A 20,334-nucleotide genomic window follows, 5' to 3' on the forward strand; every position below is an offset into this window, starting at 1 on the left:
ACAAAGGCCAAGATACACAATTTAACCAGCTTCAGTTCCCTGTAATTTGGAGAACAGGGCATAAGGGCCCTGGACCACATACCCTGGACTGAAGAGTCCCCCAGGTTAACACCCCAGCCCAACAGACTGGCATTGGTCATCACCACCTAAGAAGGAACGACCAGAAACCCTGGGAGAAGTTTGCCTTGTCCAACCACCATCCCAGCTCCACCCTGAACTGGGCAGTTACTGGCACCCCTGATGGAAATCTTGACCACACAGGAGCCAGTGGGACAAAATATGGTTCACACAAGGTATATTTGCAGGCGGGCCCAAGGAACCACCAGCAAGGAAGTAGACATTAGGCCCTGCACCCTTAACCAATGTTTCACAGGAATACAGTCCATGGACAACAGGCACAAATTTCATCAGTGTCAATTTGCAGGCCTGTGGCAGAAAAACCTTCCCCAACAGAGTCATGAAGCGAGCCCCAAAGCAAGTGAGATCCTGAGTTGGAACAAGGCATGATTTCTTGAGATTCGCCAGAAATCCAAGGACCCCCAGTTCAGGGCAAACCTTCTGGACATGGCATTCCACCTTAAGGAAAGAAGAGGCAGAAATCAAAAGATCATCCAGGTAAGGAAAAATCGTAATCCCATTCCCATGCAAAACCACAATGAGGGGGGCCATTACTTGGAGAGGAACGAAAACCAAAAGGCAATACCTGGAACTGATAGTGACGGCCCAACACACAGAAGCAAGGAAACCTTTAGGACTCCCGATGGACCGGGACATAGAGATAGGCATCCTGCAGGTCTAGGGAAGCCCGAAAATCCCCCTAAATGAACAAGGGAAGAATTAGCTGTAGTGACACCAACTTGAAATTGACAGGGGGGATGAACAAATTCAGTCATGTTAGATCCAACACAGGCCCAAGGTCTCCGGTATTTTTCTCTACCAGAAAGAGAATGGAATAAACCAAGAGCCCCACCTGCTCTGAGGGCACTGGAACCACATCACCCTTCTCCATGAGACTCTGAACCCCCGCGAGGAGAGACTCCCTTCTCAACCCATCCTGGGGACAAGACGTGACCTGACAAACTGTTGGGGGTTTTACCGAAAAACCAATTCTAAACCCCTCTGCCACCACTTGAAGGAACAACTGATCCAAAATAGAACACTTCCACCTGTCCACAAAGAGATACGCGTCCCCCCACTTGGACCCCGCTTACAGCCATATAGTCAGGGTTTGGAAGAAACAGAGGAGGTGGAAGAAGAGGCAGGGAACCGGGGCTTGTCAGCGGAAGGAGCCCCCCGGCAACGCCCACTTCCACAAAAGGGCTGGTGAGCCCTCCCTTGCCAAGCTGGACCGATAGCCCTCTGAGCACCACCGAACCATGGACGGGCCAACCTCTCCGGAGCCAGAAGCTTGTGATCCTCAACAGACTTTTTAACCATATCCTCCAAAGGAGGCCCAAAGAGCTTCACCCCTGAGAATGGAATTTTTATCAACTAACCCTTCTGACCGCATCCACCTTCCAAGAACGTAACCACATCTGGCGGTGAGCAGCGACAGAAGAGCCAGCTCAAGAGGCCGCAGAGCCCAAGGAATCAAAAGAAATGTCAGAAAGGAGCTGCACCTGCGCTCTTACAGAGCAAGTGTGGGAGAAATGTCCTCGCCCTGGTCCATCAACTTAGCCAAAGACTGGAAGTCTTTCATTAAAGACTGAATAGTATACGAGGAATAGGATGCAGCTTTAATGGCAAAATTGAAAGCAGCAAAAGTATGTTTAACAGCCGCATCTACCTTCTTTTTAATAGGGTCAGCCGGAGAATCATCCACCGAAATATTAGCACCCTGTGGAGTCATCCCCGCCATCAATGAATCCACCTTTACAGAAGCAGGAAACTTATCTGCAAAGTCCTGCAACGGATAACATCTCTCCAGAAACCAGGGAACCCCATGTTTATCAATGCCCTTTCATTCAGTCTCCAAAACCATAAGAAACAAAGAGTGAATGAGTAAGGATTCAGGCTCTTTCTTTTGATACTGGGAAAAGAAATCCGTGTCCTCCTCAGACACCCCTGCATCAAGAAACAACAGATCAGAGCGAATGTGCTGAGACGTCCTACAAGTCTGAACCATGCACATAACGACCCTTCAGCTCCATATCCTCCTCTCCATCAGACTCATGCGAGGTGCCAGGATCCATCCTTGACTTTTTAGGAGGAGCGGTCTCTCTGTCCTGGAAAGCAGCAATCACAGCAGCCTGAGTCATCTGCTGAATAACTGCTAAGGAAGGAAGAGGCTCTTATGGCTCTATGTCCTCCAAGTTATGGGATTGCCAGAGTGCCTTGCGACCCGACTCCATTCCATAGCACAGCACACCAACGCAGTAATCACAGGAACAAACACTCACTGGAACTAGAAACACTCAACGTAAAAACTCTTTGGTTATCAGGGAAATACTCCCACTGCTGCGGCCACTGGTATGTGTCAAGCGTGCAAGGCACTTGACCACAAGAAATAGACTTCCCCAGGGTAGCCCATGAATGGGAACCAATGCCCGCAACAAGCCACACCCACACGCCTCTGACAGGAAGCCAAGGAGCGAAAAGACGAAGCCGGACCACCCTGACCCCGTATGGCAGGAGGAAGCACCAGGAAGACTGGAAAAAAAGGTGAGTGAACATCTGACATCAAACGAGATCAGGTGCGAGAAGTATGGCATGGCCATAGGCTCAGCACCCAAGATAAAGACCACGACTCATTGGCAGTCAGGCAGGACAAGACCGGCATAGTGCGTGTCAAGCAATTCACAGCAGTTAGCCACAGAGAAATGCCAAACCCACAATCTCTGGGAGTTTGCTAAAACAGAACAGAGGGAGAGTGAAACACAGTACAAATAAATGACAAGAGGTCGCCTCAGCATGCCCAGCACACCTCAACTCCTGAGATACCAGAATCCGCTAGAGCAGGTCCTCGAGCCCACTTACCTAAAAATCTGGAAACAGCACTCAGAGCAGTGCCCAAAAGAAAAAACAGGTCTTTGGAGTGTATGGTGCCTCCTTTTATCCCATTGGTAGATGGAGGTGGGTGCCATGTGAAGGATGCAACACTAGTAGGCTGACTTTATTTTTGCTTGGAGTTTCTGAGGTAGGTTAAAGCTCATGTGTTGATTACTGTGGCGAAGAAGATGGACGAGGAGGTAATGGGCCTAAGAAAGAACGGGGGAGAGAGAGAAAGACAACTGCACAAGAAAGAAAAAAAACAAATAAATAAAATGTACTGCAACAGGGGGACAAAATCAGAGAAGGGGATTTAAGGATAGAATTACAGTAAGACAAAGCAAAGAAGCCTTAAAAGTAGGTTAAAGATGTTGGGAAGTGGAGTGCTGAAGACACCTGGACTTGGAGTATTTAAGAAGCACTGTACTGGAGCACCAAACCACCACCAAATAATGTATTAAAGGTGGCACAAATTGTTAATGGTACTAAGACACTGCAAATAGGAGTATTAGGGCCCGATGTAGGTAAATCAGATTTACCGATTCATAAATACCGAATTTTACAGATTCGGTATTCATGAATCGGTAAATCTGATGTAGGTACTTATTCGGTAACAAATACCGAATCGGTAGCATTCGGTATTTACCGATTCTGTAATTACAGATTCGGTATTTGTCATTGATTCCTATGGGCCTTGAAGCCCATAGGATTCAATGGCAGATACCGATTCGGTAATTACAGAATCGGTAAAAATACCGAATTCACAAGGGGACAGGGTGTCACTTTGACACCCTGTTGCACCCCTGTTTCTGGCTTGTGTGCCATGTGGCACACAGACATGCCCTTAGGGCATGTCTGTGTGCCACATGGCACAGGTGTACATGCACGGATGTGCATGTACACAGGAATTCGTTATTTACCATGGAAGAGTATTCCATGGTAAATAACGATTCGGTAAGGGCCTGTGGCACTGATTACAGTGCCACCTACATATTGATTTACAGAATCGGTAAATTTACCAACTCTGTATTTTACCGACTCTGTATATTTACCGAATCGGTAAAATTACCGATTATGTAAGTCAAAGGCCCCCTACATTACAAATCCCAAATACCGGTCGGTAACGGCCGAAATCGGCCGTTACCGACCGGTATTTGGCGAGCTACATCTGGCCCTTAATCACTAAAAGCAAGGGAACGAGAGACGTACTACTGTCTATGGATGAAAAGGATGTAAAATAGAATTCACAGAAAGCAGCCCCAGGACCCATATGTGCCTTAGAAGCAGAGAGAGAAGAGGTTTGCTGGACTACTAGGGATTGTCTCCAAGATTGTTACAAAGTTCTACCCATGTTCATAACAAAGCACACACACTGTAGGTTTTGTGGTTAGTGTAATTAAACAAAGAACCACCAAATGTGTGTGTAGAGGTCACTAAGGCAGGGGGATGTGAGAGGATAGCTAGTGATTGGATCTGATGAAGTACATGTCCTGGTTACTGCATTAGTGATGCTTATTAGTATCACACCATTGCCTTTATTCAGGCGTAAGCAACTGAATGAACAAAGATTAACATACAATAAAATCAACACTTCTCAGTGTTTGTTTTTTGAAGAGGAAGTGTACAAAGTTAAGAAATAGGGAATGTGTATTACAGCAATCAGTGGCGAAATCATCAGGATGTTGTGAAAGGATTAGGATTCAAGAAAACTATTGGGTTTATAGGCCTTGTGATGCTGCCTGAGTGATTTCAGTCATTGTCTGACGATGAAAATGTGGCAATGCACTGATTGCATTCATTAATTAAGCAGCAGAAGACTAAGGTGATTGTATTTAGATTTCATGGGAGTCTGAAATCCCTGCATAAACGCTTATTACATGGAACATCTGACGCAGCTAGTTAATGTAGAGTTGTGCCATCATAGGTAATGCCTGGAGGGGTGAGCCTGTTTTCCCCGAAGTTTCTGTGGGCACCATGGTTTGGTCCGGTGACATGCTGGAAAATTTTAAAGAGGGCGGGTGATGGGTGTGTGCTACTATAGTGAACTGACTCAGTATTGAATCTACATGGTGAGAAAGTCTTGCTGCCCTTGAAGAAGGCAGGTGAAGATTCTGGTGTGACCGCCAAGAGCTGCAGAAGAGGAAGCTGGTTGCAGCAGGAAGAAGCAGTGGTGTAACGAAACTTGAGGTGGCCCCCCCTGCAAAGTACATGGAGGGGTGCCACTTCGGACTCACTCAGGAGCTCTCAGGCCAGGGTACTGTGCTGAGGGGGCCCTCTGGACCTCAGGGAGCAAACCCCGCATGGCAGGGGCTGCAGGGTCTTTGTTACGCCACTCGGGCTAAGGTGTGGCACTGTGCACTAAGCCAAGTCGCAAACCGCTGCAATACCACCAGTGCACAGCTAGAGGACAAAGAATCACAACAATGCATGACCACCATTTGGGGTCCTCATCCTCGGGGTAATTACATGCAGTAAACAGATAAAGCCCCCATCTGCAACAAGCCCTGTTGGATGAGACCCACTGTGGCTCAAAGCAATACACAAGTAATGATCATGGAGGACTACCAGGAAACAAATGATGCAAGGTGCTGACTAGCCGGAGGAGAACTACCAATCTATAGGACAAAAAAGGTGCAGTAATATGAGGGGGCCCACGCTGGGTGGAGATGACGTCAGTGGGGTTGGTTGTACCAAGGTCCCAAACAACTGACGCTGCAACCCAGCACTTGCTACAGTAAAGCCAGTAACTGGGGAAACCCGTACCAAAGGGCCAGCAGAAGGGCTGCCAACATGGCTCCCATGTGGGCAATCCAACCATTCATCATAGCAGGCCCGCCTCTAGTATAGGCTTGTAGTGATGGGATGAGTGCCTAGACGACTGCTTTCCAGCGACAGCACTAGAAGCAAACCAAAAATGCCCTCTCCTCTTTCAATTTGACTGGGGTGGAAATCTATAAACTGTCCCGGACTGGAGGACTGCCCTCTACACATGTACAACACCGTTGTAGAGTCGCTCAATGCCACTCTGTATGCATGACAAACTATGATTATGAAAGGTTTTTGTTGCAACACACTCAGCAAGACTCCAAAGAATCCATGGACTCCTACTATGCCTAACTTAAAAAGTTAGCCAGCACCTGCACGCTCCAAGAAAAGAACAAAGAAATCTGTGCATAGAGTATACAAGGGTTCTCATCAGTGAAACTTCAAGAGCAGATACTACAAGAGCCGGTCAAGCCATGGCAGAATATCTTCACGTGTCTATATCAAAAGGAACTAGCTCTGGAGTAGGTGCCTACTCTAGAGCTAGTTCCCTTTGATATAAACACACATACTAGGGGAAGTGAACTGGCTCCAGTACCTTTCCTCCCTCCACCTTTGATACTTATCAGAATATCTTCACGCTCATGTGTTCCAAAGAACTATCAGAAGCCAGAGCTATGAACATGGAGTTAACTCTAAGTAGACCTATCAAGAGCGAGCTGGTCCCCAAATCACTACAAGTGAAGCCTCACTGGGGAAGAATGAAGGGCATGGGAAATTATGTCAGCCTATAGGCGACAAAGTGGACCCTTTCCACACCCTGAAGAATGGAGGCTTCTGTGTGCAAGCCAGCTATTTTCGGAGTGGGAGCCCAACCACTTTGCAAAGGTATGAAGGTCCGCTCACCTCTCACAAAACACAGTCAAGCCAGTGTTGAGAGCCCTCGGCCCATTAGAAATGAAGGGCAGAAGATCTGGACTTGGACAATGATGAGGACAAAGAAGTTTTGCACATTGTGCATGGCGTGGACTCGAGACACTAGAAAGTACACTCGGCCAGAGGTGTCAGGTGTTGATTAGAAATAGACCAGTCACAGCGATCATCGACACAGGCACATCCCTTAACATGATGGCCCAGCAATTTTATAATACATTGGAAGAACAGCTACAACTACAGCCCACTCTAATTAAAGTGTGTTTTCCTATGGATATCTAAAGCCCCTGCCGTAGGCAGGCATGTTTATAATGGACATTGAGCAACAAGGAGAAATATCACAAGAACTAAAGTATATGTCACAAAAAAGGCCTAGGAAAGTTGCTGAGTTTTTAGCCGGCTGAAGATCTTCAACTCCTCAAGTCTGCATTTCAAGTATATGCCATAGAGTTGGGAGAGCTGCGAGAGGAACTCCATAGTTTGTTCAGAGCAATCAGGTGGTAAACAGGTAAACAAATACCTCTACATATAGATATCATAATCCAACCAACAGCACTGCGACATAGGGGAGTGGCATTCCACTGCTGACATAAAGCTGCAGAAGAACTACCGAAAGTCAAAAAGGCATATATAATTGAGATTATTTCTCATTGCCCCTGAGGAGATCAATCTTACCGCTGCGGAGTGTGTCACGTGATCAGGATAAGCCTGGTTAGAAACGCTGCCACTTTTACATACTCACGTTTCTTAAGTTGCCTTCTCTTTTACTAACAGTGATTTCTGACGTACATTTGCGTGTTTGAGCACGCAGGTTAACATTCTCTGAATCTGCATTGCTTACGTTTCCATTTTGTAGGCACACTATCACGATACCTTGAACATTCAGTACAAGGTGTAAAGTTCACTGCACAAATGTTATTTATGTTATTGTCCGAAAGGCGAGGGTGTTATCCAAGTAGAATAAAAAATTAGGTTCTGATAAGGATTGCGAAATGGGTTCTATTTTTATAAATAAAAAACACTTCCTTGGTTAGGTACAGAGGCATTCATCTGATACTGCAGGGTTACCACATGTTGGAATTTCAGCTCAGCTGATTACTTTGTTGCAACATGAGGGATGTACAGCTCTACACGAAGATGGACAGCCTGATGACACTTACCCACAGGTAATGGGGCGTTAGTCTACCTTGGCAGGGATTTGGCAGAACACACACCCTAGGCAAAACTAGGTTAGGGAGCACGAGGTAGGACTACAATTATACACATCATCTATATGCCTGAATATATTCACTGTCTTAGCACAATGGTGGACATTTTCTTTGTTTTCACTGTTCTTGTTATACTAATTACACTAATCTGTTTCATTCTACTCTTAATCACAGCACAAGCATTTTATGCAAGATCCATAATGCTTCAATAAATGTTGAAAAGCCTTGCTGAGTATTTCCTATGCACAAGAGTCCAAACAAAAATGTTCCAGATCTATTACCATGATTTCTGTGGGGATCAGGATTGTCATGTTCTCGGTTTCAAACACTTTTGTTGCCCTATAAGGTTAGGAATACTGATGTTGCACTGTGGCTAAGCTGGGATACAGGCCAACATATCCTGTCGGTGTGCACGGAATCAGTCTGGCACAATACTGACATTTATTTTGTCCAACAAATGCACAGTTTTACAGAGGGAGGTACAAGCCATACAACATGGGGCCACCAATGTGAGAGTTAGGACTCTTATTTAATGGATCGCCTGAGTAGTTTCTTTTGTGTATCCAAAGACCCCATCTCACCTATTGACAGGAGACGCCTTTGGTATTAGGGAAAAATACACCTCAGTTGAATAGATTAAACTATATGTATTGAGTGTCGGTTGTTCAAGCTTAAACATTTCAAAGGATCTCCCACAGGGGCACAGATGGTGCACTATGGCTAGCAGGGACATAGGCCAAAATATCCTGAGGGTGTGCACAGAATCAGTTTGGTACAATCCTGACATTTATGTTTTTGAAAAAACACACAGTTTTACAGAGGGAGGTGCATGCCATATGACAAGCGACAGTCAAGGAAAAAGGCAATTTCTTCCATCGGCGTGACTGGATCGCAGGCACAAGGTCAGCATAGGCACACGTGACTCTCGGAGCAGCAGCAGAAAGATGTCGGCCCTGGAGAGACTGGAGCACTGGATGCCTGTGTGCTCGCCATCCCCACCTGTAGGATCTCCATGATGGTGAGCTCCAACTGCCTTTATATGCTGCCGTAGTCCCTTGCATCTTGAGCCCCGTGAGGGACACCTCTGAAAGCACGGCTGGGTGCAGTTGTGCCAGGGAGGACGGTGCATCATGTTACCATACTGCAAGCGGGCATACTCGACAGAAGTGGCGCTGTGCACATTGCTCTCTCCGCCTCGGCCAACCAGTGGGAGGCCCCGAGTGCCCGGAGATGATCTGCTACCTTAACTACTGTTCATCTCCTGTGATTCAGTGGGCTCTTGCCCCTGGAGCACACCCCACAATTAAATATTTTCAACATAAATTCAATAAAATCAAGAGTGAATAAATCTCAACAAAGCCGGGTGTATTCATTTTTAAAAAAAAATTATAATCAGAAGGGCAAGATTAAGGGTACAAGCTTTTCTCATGTACAAAGGTGATAGAAATCCACAATCACATAAAACAATTTGTCCTAATCACCAATGCACTATAACCCATTCAGATAATACTTTACTGGTATGAGTAGCACTATATAACAAATTCAATGCATCTGCGAGAGTGGTTATGGAGACTTGGTCACTGTTAAAGGGTGCGACTGAGAGAAACTGTGGTGGAGGTGGTCATTGGGGGCGCCAACTAACATTGTCGCACAGGGCGCCACAAGCGCTAAAGCCGGTGCTGCGCACATCCCTCAGGAGTGAAGGACACACATAAGTAAGTAGGCAAGCATTGGAAAAGCCAATAGGTCTAGCATAGGCTGCCAGCTTTTATCTTTGTCAATGCTTGTTATGTCATGGATTTTAGAAGACTTTATTGCTGGGGGAGCTGGAGGGCCCTTGACAGTTGAGAAACAAACATTGTCTAAAAGCACAAATATTTTTGGGGTTTCAAACCTCACACTTTTTGGCATATTCGTCCCTGGCACTGATGGGAACGACTTTGTGTACAGATGAGTTTCTTGTGAAAGTGAAGAATCACTTCACTCACAGTGAAGTTAGCCAATGGCACAAGAAAAATGTGAGTGATACAACAGATCAAAAGAATGTGAGGGCTTGCTGAAATTCAAATGTATATATGTATGTAAGTGTGTGTATATATATATATATATATATATATATATATATATATATATATATATATATATATATATATATATATATATATATATATATTAATCATCTATTGTATGTGGAGTTGGGTGATAGTGCTTCCATGTTTGTGAGTGAGCATACCTAGATTGGACTGGCGTGTTTCATATTGCCTAGATTGTAAAACACTTGTTATCTTAAAGTTGGCAAGTTTTCAGTTAGATTGTGAGTGTCATTTTTGTATTTTCAGCCTCCGTTTGTGTTACAGTGCTTTGTCTGATTAAGAAATTTAAAGTGGCATTTTTGGCCCTCTGAATGATGCTCCAGTCCAATGATGTAATATCATGAATCATTCAATGTGTACATTGTACTGTCAAAGGCACAATTTGACCTAAATGATTTCTGCGTTTTATTGGGAAAGAACCCTCAACAATGGCGCTGTAACCGAGAGTGTGTGTGTGTGGGGGGGGGGGGGGGGGGAAGGGGAGTGCTGCAACATCCCAACAAAATTTGAAAGAGTTTAGATGGAGAATGAACGTAAATAAGCCTTTGCAAGGTTCTTCTTCTGGCGGCTTATTTGTGTTTTAAAATAAACCCTGCCAAATATCCCCTAGCCCCTTAGTGAGGTGACATTATTGGACAGCACCCCCACTCTAGAATTCGTTCCAGTCCCACTGGCCCTCAAGCTCTCCTGGGAAACATCTGGATTGCTTCCTGCGCTCGTTTGTTGCCTGTGTGTGTGGTATGAATATTTTTTTTTTACCAAGGCTGTTCTTGGTTGTCCCTCTGGGCCTGGCAGTGGTGTGCAATATGGCGGGGCAGCAAGGATACCAAGGTGCTTACCACACTGGGTGACCAGGTAGAGAATGGAACCGTCCTGTTGATGTGAGTGGCTGTGAGGACATCAGCATGCCTATGCATACAGTACACTGGAGGCAATATTGACTCGGGCATACGTTACTATCTGTTAGGAGCAGGGCCAGACTGGGAACAGAAACCGGCCCCCGCCCTTGCGGCCTACCGGGGAAACGCCTGGTGCCCGCTATGGCCAGTCCGGCCCTAGTTAGCAGCCTCCTAGAACCACCCTAACTAAAATGGCCGCACCCCAGATGACTTCACCATGAGCTGTTGTGATGGAAAGACTAGATTCGCAATCCAAATGGCTTTATACTTTGTGATGACCTATAATTAATGTGGTGGTATGTAGGTTAGACGAACAAAACAACTCTACGACTGGTCTGTGTACTACATTGAAACTGGACCCATACAATTGAGTGGTTGTAAACAGAAACCCATGGAGTTCGTGCTGTCACTTCTCTGAATTCAAATGATCACAAATGCAAAATGTAAAAAAAATGTTTTTAATTTTATTTGCAAAACGCAGTCTTTCTGGACGCTGACCAGATGACCTAATACAAATTTCAGGCGGGGGGATTATTCTTCCATCAATATGCAGAGAGGAGATGCAGGGGGTCTAAGAACGGGTGAAAACACAACAAAGCCTCCTTAGCAAGTAATGAGTAAATGGTCACACACGTCGGGGGGGGGGGTGGGGGGGCTGGGGAGGGTGTAAGAGAGGGCTGAAGCCCATTGAGCCCAATGGGCGTTGCGCCTTGCAGTCATCACAATTAAGTGCCAGTGATCACAGTTAAGTACCGGTGCTGACAATTAAGTGCCGGAAACCACCGTCTCAAATTAAGCACCCATGAGCACAACTTGCATTTTCTCCAGTTTTTGCAGAGGTAGTTACCACCAGCTTCTAACTCGTGTTTGTCCACAGGATAATAATGACACCGGAATTTCAGGTTCCAAAAGTTGGCTCTCGCCACCTCACATTGTTTACGAACAAGAGCATGAGCGGGCAGAGGAACAGCATGTACCTGTCTCTAATATCATATGCGCCGGCATGTTCCCGCGCCTCCTGCAATCTCATGGACCGAAATGAGTCAGGATGACATGGACTCGTGAATAAAGAAAGGACTCGTCCTGCATTGCCATGCACAGCGGGTTATTATAAAGTACGAACAGGCAGCAGGTGTCGGGTTTTGCTGTGAGCCATGCTGTCGGGCATGACTAGCCTGGCAGGTTTCATGCTTACGGGCGGATGCCTTCACCACCTGGAGAGAACAGTCGGGGGCCAAAGTTGGAGTTTGCCTTTTTCAAGTTAAACTTTACTTATTATCATAACACATTCTTTCAAGAAGAGTTAGTTTCACGGTGCCAAAATTACAGCCCGGCTCAGTGAGTTAAGCACTCACTGCTGACGTCTGCTATGCAGTACGAGACTCTACACTGGCAGGGCCAACTGAGATTTCAACCCTCTGTGATCAATAAACTGACTGCCTTCAACCTGGGCTGCCGTAACACCTTTAATTTACGTATTTACAGAGTTCAGGAATGAAAACCTACTATATTAATTATCATAGGAAAGCAAATTATTATTGTCATCGTTATTAAATGCGTTTCGCTGGGGATTTAAAAACTAAATGAGAGTAAAATCTGTTCACAGATTGCAGGCTTCATGTTTTGCATGTATCATCTTCATGCCTAACACATTAATGCTAAGGTAGTCTTCCAAAATACATTGAGCTCCTTGAATATTACCAATTTAACAATCTAGGGACCAAAATGGCGAGGAGCGAAAGAAGAGCCAGTGTGAGCAACGTGAAGACACTGGAACGCCACACAGCATAGAGGTTTGCTTACCACCAGCCTTGGCTTGAAAGTGGGTGTAAAGTCTTTGCAGAGATGTTGGATCATTGTGAACCCTGCTGGAGGCTACTTCATAGAAGTCTGAGAAAGTGCCACAAAGTCTCATTGTTGGAGTATGTGCTGGGTAAGTATTAGAAAGCCCAATTCCTTTCATCTCATGTGTGCAAGAAGGTAAATCCACTTAGGTTGCATGCTGTCAAATACGTTTAGTTTTTGAGATAACTATGGATTTTCCACCAATTCATCTCATGAAGAGAATGGAATCAAGGAGGTCAAGCCAAGTTAAACTATGATAAGCAGACATGGTGCATACTAGACTCAGACATGGTGTATACTGGACTAAACCTCCCTTCTGGACAGTACAAGACTATGGGAGATTGCATCTTCAATTCTCAACTTTTCCCAAGGGCAGCCTGTAGTTTCATGAATTGCATGTAACACTTCTGCCTGGTAGAAGGGTTTTGTGGTTACTATCTACATACCTTCAGGTTAGTTATGGAATCACCATCTGATAACTGGTGCACGACAATGCCATCACTGTTGTCAGGCCCAAAGTTTTGCCTATCTATAAAGGAAAGATGCTGCATCTCAGGGCATGTACTGCTAGGTTTTACATGTTCTAATAGTAAAAAACTCTCAGATTCGTTTTTTACTATTGCAAGGCCTTCCTCTCCGATAGGTTAACACTAGAATTACATTATTACTCTTAATAAAGATAACTTCCAAATGGGAGCAGGTAAAAAGTTCATGTCTGATGTCTTTGAAATTTGAATGAAAAATTATCTTTCATGATTAAGCTCGATTTTGAATTACAATTTTAAAAAATGCCACTTTTAAAAAGTTAGCATTTTTATGCCATAGCCATTTAGTGCTTGCAGACTTTCTTTGGGTCACATGATTAAGTGTAGTTGGCAGTTGGCCTTTGCATATTCCTCCTAGACAGCCAAACACAATAGATGGCATAGGTGTACCTGGATGGACCTTCACTGGCAGAATGGGAGAGCTGAGCTTGGCACAGCCCGACTTACATCTGAATAGGCTATGTCCCTCCTTCACACAAAGGATTGTATAACCCCTGTAGTTAGTGGTGCTAGGGCAGGGCAGGCCGGAAACCTTGGCACTTTAAGGGGAATCCTCTAAAACCTTCTCCCACATCAAAAATTGCAGCAGGTATAAATATTGGACATAACACAACTACTCTTTATTGCACTTCCGGACCTGTGGAATACTCTGCCAGGAAGAAGGACTGCTGTGCTGCTGAAAGGACCACCACTCTACTTGAAAGCTGCCCTGAAGGACTGCTTACCTAGCATACTGATCTGCTGCCCTGCTACCTCTTGCCTTGGTGATAAGGATGGGAACCTGCAAAGTGTACCCAGGACCTCTAGTGTGACTCCAAGGGCTAGTCTCTTGTAACCAGCAACTGGACACTTCAACTGTGAGTCCTACCCTGCCAAGTGGTGCCTCCCCAGTCCTAGACCCTTGTAAGTCGGCCTGAAGATACCGTGCCAACCCATCTGTGGACCCAGCAGAACAGACGTACCTCTGCTGCGTGGTGCAACCCCAATCAGAACCAACGCATTGACTCTGCTGCGTGGGCATTCCACTGCAAGGACTTCACACCACCCTTGTAGACTGCAGCCTCATCAGAACCGCCACTGCGTGATGCAGGTCGTCACATCCCGAACCTCTCATTGATGTTAGCTTCAACAATGACGCAGGACTCCACATGGCAAGGCACGCAACTACTTCGGAACCAGTTGGTGTGCGACACAGCCTTGAGGCAGGACTTCACACCGCAAGCACCCTCATCAACTGCCTCCTCGAGACCGATCTAGGACCACGCTTAGCAGCCTTGGAGCTTCTCAAATCCAACGCTGCATAACACAGCTCCAACCCAGACCTCGCATCAACTCGACTGCATGACACATCCTTGATTAAGGACCTTGGAACGCTTTGCAACCAGGATTTAGGGTAGGTATTCCAGTTCAACTGGCCTAAATGGCTCCCTGTAGCTGGCCGCCCTCCAACGTGGTGCGCCTGAACTTGTGACGTTGTCCCATGTCAGTGCGGCCAGATAACCACAGTTGGCGCTTTGTGCTTATTGGTACTAAATCCGCTGACATCTTTGAAATTGCATATAATTGGTTCTACCGATTGGAGATTTTTGTTATTTTGGTTTTGTTTTATTTATTAAAATGTACTCGTCCTCTAATCTGGTGTGTGATTCTCCTGGTGTTGTGTTCTCACTTTATTACTAATTGAAGTACTGCATAACTACTTTACACATTGCCTCTAAGTTAAGACTGACTGCTTTTGTGCCAAGCTACCAGAGTCTAGGGGGTTGCTTGTGACTTCACCCTGAAAAGGATTGCGGTTGCTGCTGAGTAGGGTTCACCCCCCTCAACCAGTCATCTAAATTGTTACACTAACATGCTTGTGATGTTATGATTCTTGTAATGGACTGGCACTCCAAATGTAGTGACTCTTGAGCCCTCTTTACGAGTGGCTTGTTTAATTGCATTGTGAGCATTAACTCCTGTTCCAACTAATAGCCATGCTCAAAAACCCCATTAAGTGCTTCTTTTCGAACTCTGAATCCTATTTAAGATACATATGTACTACTTGCCCAACCTTGGAAAAGATGTATCTAAGGTACATATCCTTAAAATACTGGACTTTTAATCGATGACGCATGTTCGCCCTGCTTACTGAAATGAATGTTGTTCATCCATAGGGTTGTCTGTATCGCTTTAGGACATTTTATAGAGTCTTAAAATGTGAATTCTTTAAAACTCAGAATTTTAGCTGTGTTGTCGATTGTTGTTTTTTTGCTTAAATATGAGAAGACCGTACTATGGGTACTTATAAGAACCTAACTGTTCTGTTTTAATTCTACTGTTTGTAAAATAAATGACTTTAAGCGGTGGTCCAAACTCATGGTAAGGGGCGCAGGATGCGTGCTGGTTTCTACAACCCTGCAGTGCAGCTCGCTGACAAACATTTCACTTCCTTATATATTAATTTGATCCGTTATAAAATTAAAGGGCGCCATGACAGGCAGGATGGGTTCTGGAGCATCTTATTACGACATTCAATAGCCGGAAGACCCCTGGGAAATCCGCTGACCCAATCACCATGGCAACTTTGACCATAAACAGGCCTGCATTTAGAAACTTAAGTGGATAATTAATATCGTTTTTTAAAGATTACTGTCGGTCTTGGAGGACGTATTAGTAAAATAAAATGTAATTGGGCAAACCAAGCACGGAATAAACAGGTGGTATTTCCAAGTTTCACTGCTGGGTGCTCCTTCACGCATTTTGCTTTTTAACATAACTGTTCCCATGCAAAGAAATTTATATATTCATTACATGCAGGCAATATTATTGTTGATGTTAACAAGTTTATTTAGGTTTATACAGAAATTATTTAAACATTTAAACCCATAATACTATTTAAATAAAAACTTGCCACTGCAAAAATCCAATAAGAAATGTAAATTCAGCCAAAAGGCTTAAATGCGTTTTGGAAGTATTCTACGAGAGGCTTATGAAAAGAATCTTGCTGTTCTTGCCTTTACACGCACTTGTATTTCAGAGGTAACAGAACACTTTTTCGTCTTAGGATGGTAAAGATCCTTTGTACACATCACTGCAGACCATCAGGGGCTCCTGACACCCACCTCGCGACAGTGCTGGTTTGAGGACAGCGCAAAACCATAAATTACAATTTCTTAATATCACAAGTCACTCTTCATGCTAACATTTTGGTGTTGACCGTAGGAGGCAGAGACAAAGCTGAGCTGTAAGCAGTTCACCTGTCTGTGCTCGCAGACAGTCTGGTACCCCCAGGAAAAATCTGGGCAGGGGAGAAATCAATCAATTTAATACGTTTCTAGAGAGCGCTACTCACCCGTGAGGGTCTCAAGACGCTGGAGGGAGGGGGGTGCCGCTACTGCTCGAATAGCCAGGTCTTGAGGTGTCTCCTGAAGGTGAGATGGTCCTGGGTCAGTCGTAGGTGTGCGGGTAGGGAGTTCCATGTTTTGGCTGCCAGGTATAAGAATGATCTTCCTCCGGTGGTGGTTCTGCAGATCCGTGGGACGGTGGCGAGGGCGAGGCTGTTGAGGTATTCGAGGCCCTTGTCGTGGATCGCTTTGTGTGCGTGGGTGAGGAGCCTGAACATGATCCTCTTGCTGACGGGGAGCCAGTGTAGGTTTCTCAGGTGGGCGGATATGTGGCTGTGGTGGGGGATGTCGAGGATGAGTCGTGCGGAGGCGTTCTGTATGCGCTGAAGTCGTTTCTGGAGTTTGGCTGTGGTTCCCGCGTATAGGGCGTTTTCGTAGTCCAGTCGGCTGGTGACGAGGGCCTGGGTGACGGTTTTTCTAGTTTCGGTGGGCATCCACCGGAAGATTTTGCGGAGCATGCGCAGGGTGTTGAAGCAAGAAGATGAGACGGCGTTGACTTGTTTGGTCATCGTGAGGGAGGAGTCCAGGATGAATCCTAGGTTTCGTGCGTGGTCCGTGGTTGTAGGTGCGGAGCCCAGTGCAGTGGGCCACCAGGAAATCCTTTCATGCCAAAGCATCAAGGGCGGGCGGGGTCAGTGGTGGTACTGGACAGGGTGTTGTCTTCTGGTGATACGCATACCACCTGGTTTTGGCAGGCTGACAAATGTTTAGATGAATTGTACAGAGGATTAAATATAACTTGGCAAAAAGCCTCACTCATGTTAGATAGATTCCTGAAAAAGGTGAACAAGCATCTGCCATTAAGTTGCATCTTTAAAGACCTATGGTCAGTTTAAACAGATATTACCTTCATTTGATGCCCCAGGCATGCAATACTACCTAAAAGAATCGCTGAGTCGGCCATGTTGGAGTAACATTTGCATGCAAGATTCATGAGCCTCCCCATCCATGACTTAGATCCTACAGGGAAAATTGCACTGGTGTTTCCTTAAAATGCAAATTTTGCAACTATAAAAGATATCTTTCATCCATTTGGTTTGTTGCTGTTCCAAATTTGGGTTATCTCACGGCATTTTACTGAAACCTCTGCTTTTTATTGAAAAAGTACATATACCTGCAAGGAGGCACTATCGCTGTGTTTCAACTCAGGTGACATGACGGTGCTAGCTCCTTTTGGCAAATTTCTCAAAATAATATGGAGTAAATTAAATGCCAGGAATCAGCTTAATATTATATATATATATCACACCGAATGGGAGTCAGAGACTGAGATAATTAATGTCATCTGGAGGAAGGCAGACCTTAAGACTGAGGGTCAAGAACTGGACATATGAATTTGTAGGTAATTTATAGGTTTGCTTTTAATTCATTTTACTGTTTTATTGTGAAATGAGTTTCATTAATTACATATGAAATTATAAACTACCACCTTAAGATGTATTGTCAGCAGGCCTCTCATCTCATTGAACAGAATAATTCATTGCAAGGCTTTTCCTCCAGTTTATATTGTATTGTACTCCATTGCACTGTATTTGCATTTATATATCGCTTGCTACCCCTGATTAGGCATGGAAGTGCTTTGCAGCGGGCAGCACGCTACTCCAGGACCAAGGGTTAGTAGATAGTCTAGGATTATTGGTTAGTATTGGCTATCATTGGCTGTTGGTATTACACTTGGTCTATGAAGGAAACAATTCCATGCGTTTTCTCCAGTTTCTATGAGGTTCTATGCGTTCATGCAATGGTTGGTAAGATGAATAGATAGGCGAGAGGAGAATAGGTACGATTAGGTGGCAGAGATATGATTTCAAAGAAGGAGATTGGGATTTATGAGATAAGGTGTGAGCAAACTGCAGAAAAAAAACAGAGAGCAGGCAGACATGCATGCGGCTTAAGGTAGGCTACACTCACAAGCAATAAGGCATGCAGTGGATGGCGGGTAAGGAGAGGATCATTCATTAGAAAAGAAGGAGAGAAATACAGTCTCTAATTTTAAGTCAAGGTCACTTTTTCATGCATGGTTTCAGTAATTTAGTAGAGGCTTTTTGAGGTAGCATGCAATCTGAGGATGCAAAACTGTATAAAGGAAAGATAACATTTGCATATTAGATAGCATATTGCACTGTAGCATTTGCATAGCACTTGCTGCCCTATGTGGGGTGCCCAATCACCAACCCACACAGATAGCACCCTATATTGAAATATGTAAAAGTATGTAGACAAGTGGTTGCCCTGCAACAAAAGCTTAAATGGAAGCCAGGAAAGCACTTACTGAGCTGGTCTTCCCTTCATATTAGTAAGGTAATGTTTGTAAATGGATTGGACTGATCTGGTTCTCCCTTGACCAGTAGTTGGTAGTGCAGGGCATGTGTTTGTAGAGATGGAAGCCAGAATTTATATTGACACTCGTCTATATGAACAAGATCATATACATTCTTTCGTGGATCAGGTGGGGAATGGCCAACTATTAACCATTATTTTAAACTCCAAGTGACTCTTGGTGACTCCGCGCTCTGCAGGTATGGAATTTTATAATTTAACGTCTTGAATGAAGAAAATAGTGCCGCCAGCTGTTTTGTTCCCGTACGTTGGGATTATTAGACATGGTGCCAGCCTGCCTTATAAATTCCTAGGTTGGAAGTATTTTATTATTTTAATTGAAGGATTTGTATTCCTTTGTGGTTTACTGCTTTGTGAGTGATGCATAAGATCACGAAAGAAGATCTTCTGGCAACTGGGGACCAGTGGAGACCACTTCAGGACAGGACAGATGCACAAGTTTAACAGCAGAATGATGCACAGCATGTGAATCCAGAAAAGAGTCATGATGCAGCCAAAGCAAATTAAACAGACAGATAGCTTTACTTTACTGCTTTCAGTCTATGCATTAGTACTTTGAAAGGGACAGTCAAGTCACCTGAAATACTGTATATCTCCCACCAGTAAAGGTTTGATGCTTATGAAGAATCATGCTGCATGCAGGAACAACACAGGCTTAAAGCCAAAGTGAAGCACAATAGGTAACACACAAGTGGTCAAGAAGGCATGCTTCCAATGTGTCAGAAGCAAGTCTCAACTGCGTTTGGCACTTTAGCAAATGAATGTCAGCACTGGTGGATCTGTGTGATACTCATATTAACTCCTTTCCATAATGTACAACATGTTGGACCAAAGGGACAGATTAGCAAGATAGTGTTCGATTAATCTTTTCACAACTGATGTAGACCATGTACATTTACTACCATGTAAGGGGAGAGGGAAACAACACCTGTAGTGATGTTGGGAATTGTGCATTTCATACTCAGTGCAACACCGCATTGTTCTGCATACACGAGGAACTGCAGCATTTGCAAAATCCAGGTATTTATGTCCAGCAGGACCGCATGCATGCAGTATTCTTAGGATAACTACATTTTCATTTAGATGCATAACAGTAGATGTGGATCAGGTTGATGAGAAAGGTGGGTCTGCAGCTTTAAGACAACCACCAACTCATCTATTTGTAGTCTTTTACTCTCACTGCCAAGGATGATGTCAGGTTAGAAGGTTGGATAGTGCATTTAATGTGAATCAACAACAGGTTCACGTAGGAGAGAAAAGCTAGAAAAGTACAATGCCCACGGATTTAAATACTTATTTGATGGCTGCCTCACATTTAGGCCACATTCTCTGGA

The 20,334-nt window shown here is 44.7% G+C and overlaps 1 protein-coding gene across 1 annotated transcript in view; it reads right to left on the bottom strand.

Moving 5' to 3' along the window:
- The window catches only part of SLC2A13 (solute carrier family 2 member 13), a 1,480,845-nt gene that overhangs the window by 991,580 nt on the left and 468,931 nt on the right, over positions 1-20,334 (bottom strand). The gene's annotated exons all lie outside the window — the stretch shown is intronic.

Source organism: Lissotriton helveticus, chromosome 1_1 (assembly GCF_964261635.1).
Source record: "Lissotriton helveticus chromosome 1_1, aLisHel1.1, whole genome shotgun sequence".
Taxonomy (NCBI): domain Eukaryota; kingdom Metazoa; phylum Chordata; class Amphibia; order Caudata; family Salamandridae; genus Lissotriton; species Lissotriton helveticus.